Source organism: Taudactylus pleione, unplaced genomic scaffold (genome assembly GCF_031769625.1).
Source record: "Taudactylus pleione unplaced genomic scaffold, aTauple2 ptg001073l, whole genome shotgun sequence".
NCBI lineage: Eukaryota > Metazoa > Chordata > Amphibia > Anura > Myobatrachidae > Taudactylus > Taudactylus pleione.
In genome coordinates, this window is record NW_028285474.1 from 55,460 (window position 1) to 71,431 (window position 15,972).

General features: G+C 49.0%; 1 protein-coding gene across 2 annotated transcripts in view; it reads right to left on the reverse strand.

Moving 5' to 3' along the window:
- The window catches only part of WNT5B (Wnt family member 5B), a 145,496-nt gene that overhangs the window by 22,803 nt on the left and 106,721 nt on the right, over positions 1–15,972 (reverse strand). The window lies entirely within an intron of this gene.

A 15,972-nucleotide genomic window follows, 5' to 3' on the forward strand; every position in this document is an offset into this window, starting at 1 on the left:
TTCGCAGCTGCGATGACATTAGCCTCCATCTCTGAGTCCGCTCTGTTACTTGCAGGCGGAGGGACCTGCATCTGCTCCCTCTGTAGTGTTGGTCCCATCTCATATATTTGGCCAACTTGGAATAGGACACAAAACGCAAAAATTCTTTCCGGATGGATTTTGCGTTTTGCTTTCCTTTACAGGTTGCGCCTGGGACTTGTTCTGTGCCAGAGGCATACACCCCTTCTGTGCCCATCTGCCCTCCGGGAGGAGTGCCATCGCATGCCCCTGTGCGCAGTGGAAATAGCCGCAAGGAAGTCGCCTAAACCCTCCCACCACTTTACTCATTTTCAATAATCAGGTTCTTGTGCGCTGACTCCGCCCAACTCCATCTCGCCACAAAGCATCTACCCCCCCACTTACACGTAATCTGCCCCCCCTCCCACACTTACACGTAGGTGTGGCCGCTGCAAGGTCACCATCGATGGCCACTTAGTGCAGTGGAACCTGGATATTTATACTTGAGCAAAGGAGCTGTGCTGAGGGCACCATTTAGAGGTGTCTATAGCTGAATGGACGTAATGAACCATTGGATGAGCAATCAGGAGCACGCCGCGTGCAATGGCAGAAACCATAGCAACCGCAGCATCATATGGATAAAGCATTTCCATCGTCAGGGGCGAAATCGATGGCGATCCCTAAAACTCAGGAGCTTTGGCACAAATCTAGTGGTTGCTGGCAAATAGCGGTTTTGCTGATATTCTGGTGGACTGTACGTCATTGACATTTTTGTAAGTGGCCTCCGCTGTTATTCCCAGAGAACGTCACCCTGACAGTGTATTGCTGTGACAGACAGGGCAGCGACCTATAGTAATAGTATAAACCACAGAAAATCCTGTCTCTGTACAGGAAGGTTTGTGCAGCCCTGGTCCGGCCGATATACTTAGAGACCCTCCACAGCGCCAGATAATTAAAATTACTTATCATGAGATAGCTAAAGTCTGGTTGCTATGGGCAACTTCTCCCCATTATGCTTTTCACTGCTCCCCCATCCAGCCATCCAGCACCTCCAAACTATAAGCTCACAGAATCCAAAGCAGAGTCCTGCGCTCACAGAAAGTCACACGGGCACACGTCAGACCACCCCCCCCGGTTCGCCTGTGTGAGCCACCTGTATACAATACACCGGACCAGTCACATCGCACTACCCAGTATAAATATACACAGACCGCAGCTGCAAATGGCGGAGCGGAATTAACCCTGTGCCTTCCTGCAGACTCAACTACAGGACCCCTGCGGTGTAGCGGGGAACCGTAACGCTCCACTTTTTCAAAGAACTTTAATAAATAATACAAGGGTGAGACAAAAATTATCCGCACTCCAGTTATATTAAAACTTGTGTTGGCCGCACTGTCTTATCAACGCTTTCCGCGCTAGGTCGCTGTCTCCCCAGTTACGTCAGTTCACTTGTGACTGCGGTGCGAGAAAAAATGGCTGCCCCACTTCTGATTTGCACGAAAGAAGAGCAGCGTGCAGTGATGCGTTTTTTGTGGTCTGAGGGTGGGTCTGGTGCCGATATTTATCAGAGACTTTGTGCACTGTATGGAGAAGGTGTTTTGTCACGAAGAAGTGTGTATGAATGGATAGAGAAGTTCAAAGAAGGTCGCACAAGTGTCAGCCATGAAGGAGCCGGACGCCCGTCCACGACTGGTGAGAACATTGAGCGTGCACGTGAACTGATTCTGTTGGATAGACGAGAGACAGTGGATTATGTTGCAAATCATTTGCAAATCAACCATGGCTCGTCTGATGACGAGGTGAAGACAGCGGTGCATTCGTGGCTCGCAGCTCAGCCTAAAACATTTTTGAATGAGGGAATAAGAAAGCTTGCTGACAGATGGACAAATTGTATTGAAAAGAAGGGAGATTATGTTGAAAAATAAATGATTCGTATTCAGGGCTGCCAAGAGCGGATGAAATGGGCGTGGCCTAATCGCAGGCGGCGTGTCCACGCCCCCCTTAAGAAAAAAAAACATTGTTGCAGCGCTACGAAGCATAGCTGTGCGTTGGGGAGGGGGGCGCTGTGAGCCCCTCAGTCCAGCGCATATCCGGGGGGGGGGGGGCGATGTCAGGATGATCTATCCCCCCTCCACAGGCAGAGGAGAGTGCTTCTCCCTTTGCAGCCCAACACACGCTGCTCAGCTGACAGGGAGGAGGGGGGAGGCGTTAGACCCGGGCCACTCCAACAAGCCCGGGCCCAGGTAATTGGTACCCGCTGCCCCGCCGTCTGTCTTTCTGAAAGTTGATTAAAATAAATTCTACAGCCAGAGTGCGGATAATTTTTGACTCACCCTCGTCTATCAAACATCACTTAAAGGATTACTAAACGCGAGTTACCTTCAAGAAAGAGCTGCTAATGAACATTACAAACAAATGTGTAAAGTATCTTATTGGAATTAAGGATATATAGATATATATGAGTTGGCACATTGCTTTTGCTCCAATGCACATGAGACTTCCCATCAGTAATCACATTAAAGGGCATTGCAGGGAGCAGGGAACACATAAGAGTGACGTTGATTTGGACAAACATATCCCAAAGCTGAGAGCCAGCAATCTGGTAATAAGTGCCTGATAACCTGCGCGGTTTTGTTCTCGGTCTGTATCGATGCACCCGGACAGGTAACCGATATAATACGCTCTCATTATCAGCATATGTTCCCAGCACATTATAGTAGATTCTGTGCTGGGGGGTAACATTTGAGGGGTGCAGCGGAGAGCACAGAAGTAGTGTAGCCCTGATTCAGCTTCCTACCGCTTGTGCCGAGATCATAGAATGCGATAGGCAGTAGTGGAACTACCGTACTGATAGGACACTGAAGCCCTAACATCGATGTTACCACTGACACATGACCATCGATGGTAAGAATGCATTGGTTGCAAAACATCCATGGGACTAGTCTGGAACATCGATGTTTGTGGCTGAAAACATCAATGCCTTTTATGAAATATAGGGCCTGATTCAGACCCACTTGCGAGCGGCTGTCCGCTCGCATGCGCACGACGGAGGGTTTCCCTCGCAAATCCGATGGTCGCGATGGTCAAGACCATCGCGACCATCTTTTTGCACGCTCGTATATTCTGTGGGTGGTGACCCACAGCTATACGAGTGTCCAGGAGGACGCTCCATATTAAGAACTTTTAGGCCCTGATTCAGAGCCGGACGCTCTGACCAGAGCGCTCGCTCTGAATCAGGGCCTAAAAGTTTTCCGAAAGTCAGTCTGATAAATGCAAACCTTTATTTAACATTTTATCAAGACCTAAGTTGGTCAGGTGGGGATACAACCCATTGCGCAGCTGTTTGCTAGACACTCTCACTGACAAAGAGTATCTAGCACTTACCATTACTACTGTGTCACTGTTTGGGGGGAGCGGAAGTAATCTCAAGTCAGAAGGATGACCGGCTGGATGGCATGGCGTTGGGGGCTGGCCATAGGTTTCATGTGCATGGGAGTCTCTGCGATTATGGTAACGACTAGATATATTATTACAGAGTGTAACTAGCAACTTATAGCATGGAGGACAGACGATATGTTTACGCAATGAATACTTTGTCCAACAACTGTCAGTGTAATTGTGTGATAGAATACGGGTATCCTTGTGTAATGGGTGGGCTGGTATTTTAGCCGATGTGCTGTATTGTCAGGGCTGCAGGACATGTATTGTTATTCTATAAGATAAAAGAATTATATAATCAGAGAGGATCATATATAAAGTACAAAATGTCCACTCCAAGGTACAGAATAGGCAGATGGGGGTGAGGGAAGACGGGCAGAGCAAAGTACGGAGTACACGCACCTACTTCTGCAAGACACGGTCACTTTCATGAATCAATTATGCATTAAAGTTTTAGAACCTATATTCATTTTTTTTTTTTTCTTTTTAACCATATGGAAAAGTGATGCTTGAACTTTGATTGCAAGCTCTTCAGTACAGTTCCCAGATGTATGTGGGCAGCTGTTGTAGGTAAACCGATGAGCGCATTATACGGCAGTAAATTATAACGCTGTCTGGGCTCCTTTATAATAAATATTTTGAAGCTGTTTTGGCGACTGCTGATTTATACATCGGATTTGTGGCGTTTCCACAGGAAGCCTGTCACGGAGATTTGCCTCTATTTGTTTGGCCAGGACGGCCGTATACCTGGGACAGCCGATGCCCACCTTGCAGGCAGATGTTACGTGTCTGCGGATCCCAGAGCGGGGGTCTTTATGATGGCCCCACTAAATCTGAAAGCACAAAGGGGGTTCTAGAGGGGGATAAATACATTATTTACAAGCTTTGTGCCATTTATTATGTGTTGTACATCACACTGTATGTTCCTATATATCATTATAATACGAGGCTAAAGTGGGCCAGAATGGGGCAAATTAATACAGTTTGAGCCGGATGGGCTGGGTCAGGGGTCATAGGGACCCCGGCCTGGTACAATTTTTGCTGACTACGTGCGGACATGAGGTCTATGCAGCGCACGGCGGTGGAGTTTCCATCATAACCATTAGACGGCTGCAGTAGCTGATTGGTGGATGCCATTCACCAATCAGAGTTGTCAGATGCTTTAGATGCCTGTTGGGAGGCCTGGTAGTAGACTTCTTGCTCTCGTTGGGAGGCCCGGTAGTAGACTTCTTGCTCTATTAGAGCAGGGAATGTCCACTCTGCCTTGCGGAAGCTAGACCCTACCCCAGGGTTTCGTCGCAAGGCCAATGGTTGCGATTTTCGTGATGGTCTCCTGGCCGCGCGCTCAAGCTGTGGGTGGTCACCCACAGCTTTGCGAGCGGCCGGAGAAAAAAAAAAACACCCACAGACCCAGCAAGCTGCCAGCGGCAGCGAGCGGGTCTGAATCAGGGCCATAGTCAGAAGGGTCTTCTACACTGAGAGGGAGTCAGTGACTTAACCTTGGCAACAGTTCTAGGGTATACTACTTAGTGCCGGTAGACATTATGGGCTGGCAAGTGTCAAGAGGTCACTCTCTGTATTGTATGAGTCACACGGATGCTCTCTGTATTGTATGAGTCACACGGATGCTCTCTGTATTGTATGAGTCACACGGATGCTCTCTGTATTGTATGAGTCACACGGATGCTCTCTGTATTGTATGAGTCACTAGGATGCTCTCTGTGCTGTATGTCACTAGGATGCTCTGTATTGTATGAGTCACTAGGATGCTCTCTGTATTGTATGAGTCACTAGGATGCTCTTTGTATTGTACGAGTCACTAGGATGTTTTCTGTATTTTTTTGGGTCACTCTGATGGTCTCTGTCCCAACCTCTCTCTCGGACCACTTTAAGCTGCCTTTGTCAGTGTTATACAGTGAGGCAGGAATTGAATAATGTTTTGTTTTTCAAGTTTGTAGACCTTTTATTTATTAAGTCATGCAGGACAAGGTACAGTGTGGTATTATGAGGCTGGGAATGGCTAGAACTCAACAAAGATAGATTTAAGCTGGGTAAACACAAGGTCGACCTATCTGACGATTGGTAAGTGTATGCATACTTACAGGGGCGTATTAAGAGAGGAGGGGGTCCGTGTGCAGTCTCCGTCCGGGGCTCCCTCCTCTCTACCCGGCAGCGCAGCAAACTCTGGGCACTAGAGTAGGCTCTGCTGCTATGCCAGAGTGAATGAAGGTCACCAGGGAAATGTTGCGGCAGCCATTTTTCCGGTGATTTCCCTACTGTGCCTGCGCAAAACACAGGGAAAATGGCCACGGCAGCTATTTAACAGGCGATTTCTACATTGATGCTAGCACCGACGCGGAACTCCAGAGAGGTAAGTATTTAATAAATGGGTGCAGGGTGTGAGGTGTGGGCCCCCCCTGGACCTAGGGGCGCGTGTGCACAGCACATCCTGCACCCATTATAGATACGCCCCTGCACACTTATCACTCGTCTGCCCGATGTGCCGAACAGCTTAAATGGGTGGGCTGCTGAGCTGTCAGTAACCACCGGGTGGGGCAGCATGTGTACGGGTGATCGGCGGGTAGCCAGTACACACCAGCAGATAACCGATACATCAGATATATCGGCCTTGGCTGTGCTGCACATTAGATTGGATAGGTCTGTGAGCGATGTCGTTCCGCTGTACACACCCGGCGATGCACTATAGATATATTGCGATGGATGGGCGATATATCTATCTGTGCGTACCCAGCTTAACTCACGCTGCCTCATAAACACTGCCCAATATTACCTTCTGGCACAATGACGTTAGTGCATAATGATATCACTTTAAAGCCTCCCTGTAATATATTTCCTTACGGCGTCTTTTCAAGCGCATTATTCTTTAAGGGCTCACTCACACAAGCGGTATTCTGTATTGTAAATGAACCTATAATACTGTGCAATGACCTGGTGCGTTAAGCCCCATCGTACATGGACGCAATTCCAGTCGGTTTTCATCAGGTATTGATGGATAATGGGAAAACATGGAACAGGGCAGTTTCCGTGGACCAGATCATTAATAGAACATGTTAGTAAATATGTAAGTAAGCAATTTCGAAGCAGTGCACTCAGCTAGTTTACAGCGGAGGGTATAACACACATTATAACACACAAGTGTTAATAACAAATTTATTCTGTACCATGATTGACAAACGCTGATTACATAGGTATTATCGACGTGTGTGTGTATATATATATATATATATATATATATATATATATATATATAATGTGATGTTATGTATTCATCGCCCCCACCCCCAGTGGCTGCGCCCTGAGACAGCTGCCTCGGGTTGCCTCATTATAAGCTGGTCCCTATCTCACTATCCAGCAGTCGGAGCCCCCCTGGCAGGGAGCAGCTAATGAGGGGCTGATTGGTGCCTAATACTCAGTGTGTACTACAGCTGCCCCCATCCCCGTTCTCACCCCTGTGCTAAAGACAAAGGTGACGGTTCTCACACTCCGGGGCCGGCGGACCTCTGGGAACAGCCTGGGATCTAGGTGCCTATCAGCTGGACTCATCTCAGAGGTGACACCCAAGCCGGGGCTCCTGTACCTACAGCAGTGCTGTCTGCCCCCTGACCTGTTTGTCTTCAGTACAGATAACAAACAAGGAGCCATCAGCTTTATTTATCCAACAATTAGAAACCCCAGCACAATGTTGTGGCAACTGGGGAACAAGATACACATTACATAAAACAGACAAACAAACATCATTGTAACAAAATAAAATGAAGAGATGAGCTGTAATTGGTTAAAGTAATAAAGGTCCCTGAGAGCTCACCTCTACAGGCAACTCATGTTATTCTACCCAATTACCTCCCCTCTGAACAGCTCACACAAAACCTACATGTGTTCTCTTTCTACGTTCATACAAACCTGCTGTCCCCAGGCCAACATTGCTGTGTGACTGGGGGCCTCATTCAGAGGCGGTCGTTAGATGCAAGCGGTCGCTCTGAATCAGGGCGGCCGCTTGCATCCTGAACGGCCGCCTCCTCGTCGATCGTTAGGCTGTGGGTTAACACCCACAGCTCTATCGACCGACCAGGGTGATGGTCGCAATGGTCAAGACCATCGCGACCATCGGGGCTTACGACCAGACCCTAAGGTTGGGTCTGGGCACTCGTAAGCCCCAGGGAGCTTCCTGCTCTGTTCGAGCAGGAAGTTCCCCACTGACTTCAGCAATGATGTCAGTGGGGCCGCCCCCAAACGGCAAGCGTTCCGACTGGAGCGCCTCCGTTTGGCCGGGCACGCCCAGCAAACGGGGCGAGCTGTCACTCAACATTGACAGCTCGCCCCGTCTGCTACGAGACCCCTAATGACGGAGCGCCCGTCGTTAGCCGGGTCTCGCGCATGCGCTGTGGGGCAACATCGAGTCGGTTGTGAGCACCTTTCCCCTTTGTAATCTGGCTGGACCAATATGTCATATGTAACACGTATCCTCATGTATCACATGCCTATTTCCCTGCAGAGTGTAAGCCTGCGAGCAGGGCCCTCCTTCCCTATCTGTCTGTTATTTCCGAGCCTCCTCTTATTGCGGTTTTGTTCCCAACTGTAAAGTGCAACATAATAATCTCCCACTACATACATAAATGTTAATATAATAAATGATTGCAATCTAGTAATGCAAAACACATATCATTACAGTGTACAGATGATGTGGATGTTGTACACATGTTTATAGTCACTTGGCAGGTTTATGGATACTTTTATTCACTTAAGATGAAAGTAGTTTAGAGAAAAACGCTACGTATTTCGACTATCACTTCTGGGCCAAGGGACCTAGTGATGCCAGATGTCTCACTGGCACTATGCAAATGCCAACGTAGCTTAGAATTCTCTGTAAACACAATGTGACTCCTTTTGCAAAAGCTAATTAACATGTTACCAATCTAATCTGTAATCATTCTGTGACTCGTTTACATGATGCACCGGCTACCTGGGCTCGGGGTCTGTCTGCTCACTCCGTTGTGCTCTCTTTGAAGCAGCATGTGTGGAGTGACCCCTAGTGGAGGGATAAGATAACTACACACTGGACGATAATGGGGCACCTATAGTTTCCTGGATCTTGAAGTCCCTGAAATCTTGGATGTTATATTAAAAACAGTCAATTTGTGGAAATACACGTTTTGATTTCTTCACTAATTTCTTGAAAAGTCAGGGCAGCGCAGTTGGCGTAGTGAGTAGCATGACTGCCTCACTGTACTGAGATCTTGGGTTCAATTCACACCAAGGCCCTGTCTGTGCGAAGCTTGTTCGTTCTCACTGTGGGGGTCATTCAGACCCACTCGCAAGCGGCAGTACGCTCGCAAGTGGGTCGATGTTCCCCACTGCGCATGCGCACGACGGAGGGAGCTCCGTCGTGCGCATGCGCGAGACCCGGACTGCGACAGCCAAGCTGTCGCTCCGGGTCTCGCGCCAAAGGGGCGTGCTGTCGATGTTGATTGACAGCACGCCCCCTTTGGTGGGCGTGCCAGGGGGCGTGCCTGCCAGACGGAGGCGTTCCCATGGGAATGCCTACCGTCTGAAGCCAGCCCCACTGACATCACTAGTGATGTCAGTGGGAGTGATTTTGGCTCTGATAGAGCCAAAATCACTCCAGGGCTTGTGGCTGGGAGACCCTACCGCAGGGTCTCCGTCGCAAGTCCGATGGTCGCGATGGTCAAGACCATCGCGACCATCTTTTTGGACGCTCGTATATGTTGTGGGTGGTGACCCACAGCTATACGAGCGTCCAGGAGGACGCTCCATTTTAATGGAGGAGGGCCCTGATTCAGAGCGAGCGCTCTGGTCAGAGCGTCCGGCTCTGAATCAGGCCCTGTGTCTTTGTAGGTTTCCTCCCACACTCCAAAAACATACAGGTAGATTAATTGGCTCCTGACTAAAATTATCCCTAGTCTGTGTGTTTATGTGGTAGGGAATATAGATTGTAAGCTCCACTGGGGCAGGGACTGATGTGACTGACTAAATACTCTCTGCAGAATATGTGTGCGCTTTATATAAATGACTGGTAATATTATTATTATCCTTTATTTATATGGCGCCACAAAGGTTCCGCAGCGCCTTACACAGTACATAAGTGAGCACACAAGAAAAACAGTTAATAGTAATATAAAACAATGCAGGACAAGGACATGGTTTATACACATAGCTGCATAACACAGCAGCAGGACCTCAGCAACCAGGTGTTAGGTGTCGTTGTGGGGAGTTGGGAGTAAAAGATACTATGAGAAGGGGGAGGAGAAGCACGTGAGGGACGAGGGCCCTGCTCGTCAGAGCTTACATTCTAAAGGGGTGGGGCAGACAGACAGGGGTGACACAGAGGGGTAGATAGTGGAGGAAGGAGCATGGATCAGTGGGTTAGGATATATGATGCGGGATGTGTGTGTATAAGATGACCTGATGTATGAAGAATCTAAGTTTGACATAACATCTATCTCTAGGACAGAAAACAGATTTTGTTTGTGTTATTTACATGAGAGATGTACAAAATAAAGTTGTAGCACTATAATTTTTGTGTGTTACATTTTAGTATCTACATACATCCTGATAGAAAATGCAGTTATTATGGGACTGTCCCGCCATCCTAATACAGTAGTGAATACTTTAGTCCCAGCTGCTGGGTGCTATGCCATGCTCCTGTGAGTGGGTGCATCTCACATGCTAGACCCACCCAGCAATGGGTGCAGCCATGCCCAACATGATGTGGTCCTCCCAGGGTGGTGCTGTACCCGGGCCCAGAATTTCTCTTGGCAGCCCTGGAGGTGACACACAGAACCAGGAGGGCATAGTGGTGGGGTAACAAGGCCATGGAGGGAGGGAGGTGGCTGAGAGTGGAGGACAGGAAAGGTGAGGGAAGAAAGCAGAGGGTTGGATTTGAGACGGATGAGAGAAAAAGGGGGAACAGCAAGTGGAGGAGAGAAGAGGCTGTGTGATGTAGAGACTGTGTGATGTGGAGGCTGTGTGATGTAGAGACTGTGTGATGTGGAGGCTGTGTGATGTAGAGACTGTGTGATGTGGAGGCTGTGTGATGTAGAGACTGTGTGATGTAGAGACTGTGTGATGTGGAGGCTGTGTGATGTAGAGACTGTGTGATGTGGAGGCTGTGTGATGTAGAGACTGTGTGATGTGGAGGCTGTGTGATGTAGAGACTGTGTGATGTAGAGACTGTGTGATGTGGAGGCTGTGTGATGTAGGGACAGTGTGATGTAGAGACTGTGTGATATAGAGAGTGTGATGTGGAGGCTGTGTGATGTAGAGACAGTGTGATGTGGAGGCTGTGTGATGTAGAGACTGTGTGAAGTGGAGGCTGTGTGATGTAGGGACAGTGTGATGTGGAGGCTGTGTGATATAGAGAGTGTGATGTGGAGGCTGTGTGATGTAGGGACAGTGTGATGTGGAGTCTGTGTGATGTAGAGACTGTGTGATGTAGGGACAGTGTGATGTGGAGGCTGTGTGATGTAGGGACAGTGTGATGTGGAGGCTGTGTGATGTAGGGACAGTGTGATGTGGAGGCTGTGATGTAGGAACAGTGTGATGTGGAGGCTGTGTGATGTAGAGTCTGTGCGATGTTGAGTCTGTGTGATGTAGGGACAGTGTGATGTGGACGCTGTGTGATGTAGGGACAGTGTGATGTGTAGGCTGTGTGATGTAGGGACAGTGTGATGTGGATGCTGTGTGATGTAGGGACAGTGTGATGTGGATGATGTGTGATGTAGGGACAGTGTGATGTAGATACAGTGTGATGTGGAGGCTGTGTGATGTAGAGTCTGTGCGATGTAGAGTCTGTGTGATGTAGGGACAGTGTGATGTGGACGCTGTGTGATGTAGGGACAGTGTGATGTGGAGGCTGTGTGATGTAGGGACAGTGTGATGTGGAGGCTGTGTGATGTAGGGACAGTGTGATGTGGAGGCTGTGTGATGTGGAGGCTGTGTGATGTAGGGACAGTGTTATATAGAGACAGTGTGATGTGGAGACTGTGTGATGTGGAGGCTGTGTGATGTGGAGGCTGTGTGATGTAGGGACAGTGTGATGTAGGGACAGTGTTATGTAGAGACAGTGTGATGTAGGGACAGTGTGATGTGGAGGCTGTGTGATGTGGAGGCTGTATGATGTAGGGACAGTGTGATGTGGAGGCTGTATGATATAGAGAGTGTGATGTGGAGGCTGTGTGATGTAGGGACAGTGTGATGTGGAGTCTGTGTGATGTAGAGACTGTGTGATGTAGGGACAGTGTGATGTGGAGGCTGTGTGATGTAGGAACAGTGTGATGTGGAGGCTGTGTGATGTGTGATGTGGAGGCTGTGTGATGTAGAGTCTGTGCGATGTAGAGTCTGTGTGATGTAGGAACAGTGCGATGTGGACGCTGTGTGATGTAGGGACAGTGTGATGTGTAGGCTGTGTGATGTAGGGACAGTGTGATGTGGATGATGTGTGATGTAGGGACAGTGTGATGTGGAGGCTGTGTGATGTAGGGACAGTGTGATGTGGAGGCTGTGTGATGTAGGGACAGTGTGATATGGAGGCTGTGTGATGTGGAGGCTGTGTGATGTGGAGGCTGTGTGATGTAGGGACAGTGTTATATAGAGACAGTGTGATGTAGGGACAGTGTGATGTGGAGACTGTGTGATGTGGAGACTGTGTGATGTAGGGACAGTGTGATGTGGAGGCTGTGTGATGTAGGGACAGTGTTATATAGAGACAGTGTGATGTAGGGACAGTGTGATGTGGAGACAGTGTGATGTGGAGTCTGTGTGATGTAGAGACTGTGTGATGTGGAGGCTGTGTGATGTAGGGACAGTGTGATGTGGAGGCTGTGTGATGTAGGAACAGTGTGATGTGGAGGCTGTGTGATGTGTGATGTGGAGGCTGTGTGATGTAGAGTCTGTGCGATGTAGAGTCTGTGTGATGTAGGAACAGTGCGATGTGGACGCTGTGTGATGTAGGGACAGTGTGATGTGTAGGCTGTGTGATGTAGGGACAGTGTGATGTGGATGCTGTGTGATGTAGGGACAGTGTGATGTGGATGATGTGTGATGTAGGGACAGTGTGATGTGGAGGCTGTGTGATGTGGAGGCTGTGTGATGTAGGGACAGTGTGATGTGGAGGCTGTGTGATATGGAGGCTGTGTGATGTGGAGGCTGTGTGATGTGGAGGCTGTGTGATGTAGGGACAGTGTGATGTAGGGACACTGTGATGTGGAGACTGTGTGATGTAGTGACAGTGTGATATGGAGGCTGTGTGATGTGGAGGCTGTGTGATGTAGGGACAGTGTTATATAGAGACAGTGTGATGTAGGGACAGTGTGATGTGGAGACTGTGTGATGTGGAGGCTGTGTGATGTAGACAGTGTGATGTGGAGACAGTGTGATGTGGAGGTTGTGTGATGTAGGGACAGTGTGATGTGGATGCTGTGTGATGTAGGGACAGTGTGATGTGGAGGCTGTGTGATGTAGGGACAGCGTGATGTGGAGGCTGTGATGTAGGGACAGTGTGATATGGAGGCTGTGTGATGTGGAGGCTGTGTGATGTAGGGACAGTGTTATATAGAGACAGTGTGATGTAGGGACAGTGTGATGTGGAGGCTGTGTGATGTAGGGACAGTGTTATGTAGGGACAGTGTTATGTAGAGACAGTGTGATGTAGGGACAGTGTGATGTAGGGACAGTGTGATGTAGGGATAGTGTGATGTGGAGGCTGTGTGATATAGAGAGTGTGATGTGGAGGCTGTGTGATGTAGGGACAGTGTGATGTGGAGTCTGTGTGATGTAGAGACTGTGTGATGTGGAGGCTGTGTGATGTAGGAACAGTGTGATGTGGAGGCTGTGTGATGTAGGGACAGTGTGATGTGGAGGCTGTGTGATGTAGGGACAGTGTGATGTGGGGACAGTGTGATGTAGATACAGTGTGATGTGGAGGCTGTGTGATGTAGAGTCTGTGCGATGTGCAATGTAGAGTCTGTGTGATGTAGGGACAGTGTGATGTGGACGCTGTCTGATGTAGGGACAGTGTGATGTGGAGGCTGTGTGATGTAGGGACAGTGTTATATAGAGACAGTGTGATGTGGAGACTGCGTGATGTGGAGGCTGTGAGATGTGGAGGCTGTGTGATGTAGGGACAGTGTTATGTAGAGACAGTGTGATATAGGGACAGTGTGATGTAGGGACAGTGTGATGTGGAGGCTGTGTGATGTAGGGACAGTGTGATGTGGAGGCTGTGTGATATAGAGAGTGTGATGTGGAGGCTGTGTGATGTAGGGACAGTGTGATGTGGAGTCTGTGTGATGTAGAGACTGTGTGATGTGGAGGCTGTGTGATGTAGGGACAGTGTGATGTGGAGGCTGTGTGATGTAGGAACAGTGTGATGTGGAGGCTGTGTGATGTAGGGACAGTGTGATGTGGATGATGTGTGATGTGGAGGCTGTGTGATGTAGGGACAGTGTGATGTGGAGGCTGTGTGATGTAGGGACAGTGTGATGTGGAGGCTGTGTGATGTAGGGACAGTGTGATGTGATGTAGATACAGTGTGATGTAGTCTGTGCGATGTGCAATGTAGAGTCTGTGTGATGTAGGGACAGTGTGATGTGGAGGCTGTGTGATGTAGGGACAGTGTGATGTGGAGGCTGTGTGATAAGGAGGCTGTGATGTGGAGCCTGTGTGATGTGGAGGCTGTGTGATGTAGGGACAGTGTTATATAGAGACAGTGTGATGTAGGGACAGTGTGATGTAGAGACTGTGTGATGTGGAGACTGTGTGATGTAGGGACAGTGTGATGTGGAGGCTGTGTGATGTAGGGACAGTGTGATATGGAGGCTGTGTGATGTGGAGGCTGTGTGATGTGAAGGCTGTGTGATGTAGGGACAGTGTTATATAGAGACAGTGAGATGTAGGGACAGTGTGATGTGGAGACTGTGTGATGTGGAGGCTGTGTGATGTAGGGACAGTGTGATGTGGACGCTGTGTGATGTAGGGACAGTGTGATGTGGAGGCTGTGTGATGTAGGGACAGTGTGATGTGGAGGCTGTGTGATGTAGGGACAGTGTGATATGGAGGCTGTGTGATGTGGTGGCTGTGTGATGTAGGGACAGTGTTATATAGAGACAGTGAGATGTAGGGACAGTGAGATGTAGGGACAGTGTGATGTGGAGGCTGTGTGATGTAGGGACAGTGTGATGTGGACGCTGTGTGATGTAGGGACAGTGTGATGTGGAGGCTGTGTGATGTAGGGACAGTGTGATGTGGAGGCTGTGTGATGTAGGGACAGTGTGATGTGGAGGCTGTGTGATGTAGGGACAGTGTGATGTGGAGGCTGTGTGATGTAGGGACAGTGTTATATAGAGACAGTGTGATGTAGGGACAGTGTGATGTGGAGGCTGTGTGATGTGGAGGCTGTGTGATGTAGGGACAGTGTGATGTAGGGACAGTGTGATGTGGAGGCTGTGTGATGTAGGGACAGTGTGATGTGGAGGCTGTGTGATATAGAGAGTGTGATGTGGAGGCTGTGTGATGTAGGGACAGTGTGATGTGGAGTCTGTGTGATGTAGAGGCTGTGTGATGTAGGGACAGTGTGATGTGGAGGCTGTGTGATGTAGGGACAGTGTGATGTGGAGGCTGTGTGATGGAGGAACAGTGTGATGTGGAGGCTGTGTGATGTAGAGTCTGTGCGATGTAGAGTCTGTGTGATGTAGGAACAGTGCGATGTGGACGCTGTGTGATGTAGGGACAGTGTGATGTGTAGGCTGTGTGATGTAGGGACAGTGTGATGTGGATGCTGTGTGATGTGGATGATGTGTGATGTAGGAACAGTGTGATGTGGAGGCTGTGTGATGTAGGGACAGTGTGATGTGGAGGCTGTGTGATGTAGGGACAGTGTGATGTGGAGGCTGTGTGATGTGGAGGCTGTGTGATGTAGGGACAGTGTGATATAGAGACAGTGTGATGTGTGTGATGTAGATACAGTGTGATGTAGAGTCTGTGCGATGTAGAGTCTGTGTGATGTAGGGACAGTGTGATGTGGAGGCTGTGTGATGTAGGGACAGTGTGATGTGGAGGCTGTGTGATGTAGGGACAGTGTGATGTGGAGGCTGTGTGATGTAGGGACAGTGTGATGTAGGGACAGTGTTATATAGAGACAGTGTGATCTAGGGACAGTGTGATGTGGAGACTGTGTGATGTGGAGACTGTGTGATGTAGGGACAGTGTGATGTGGAGGCTGTGTGATGTAGGGACAGTGTGATATAGAGACAGTGTGATGTAGGGACAGTGTGATGTAGGGACTGTGTGATGTGGAGACTGTGTGATGTGGAGGCTGTGTGATGTAGGGACAGTGTGATGTAGAGACAGTGTGATGTGGAAGCTGTGTGATGTAGGGACAGTGTGATGTGGAGGCTGTGTGATGTAGGGACAGTGTGATGTAGGAACAGTGTGATGAGGAGGCTGTGTGATGTGTGATGTGGAGGCTGTGTGATGTAGAGTCTGTGCGATGTAGAGTCTGTA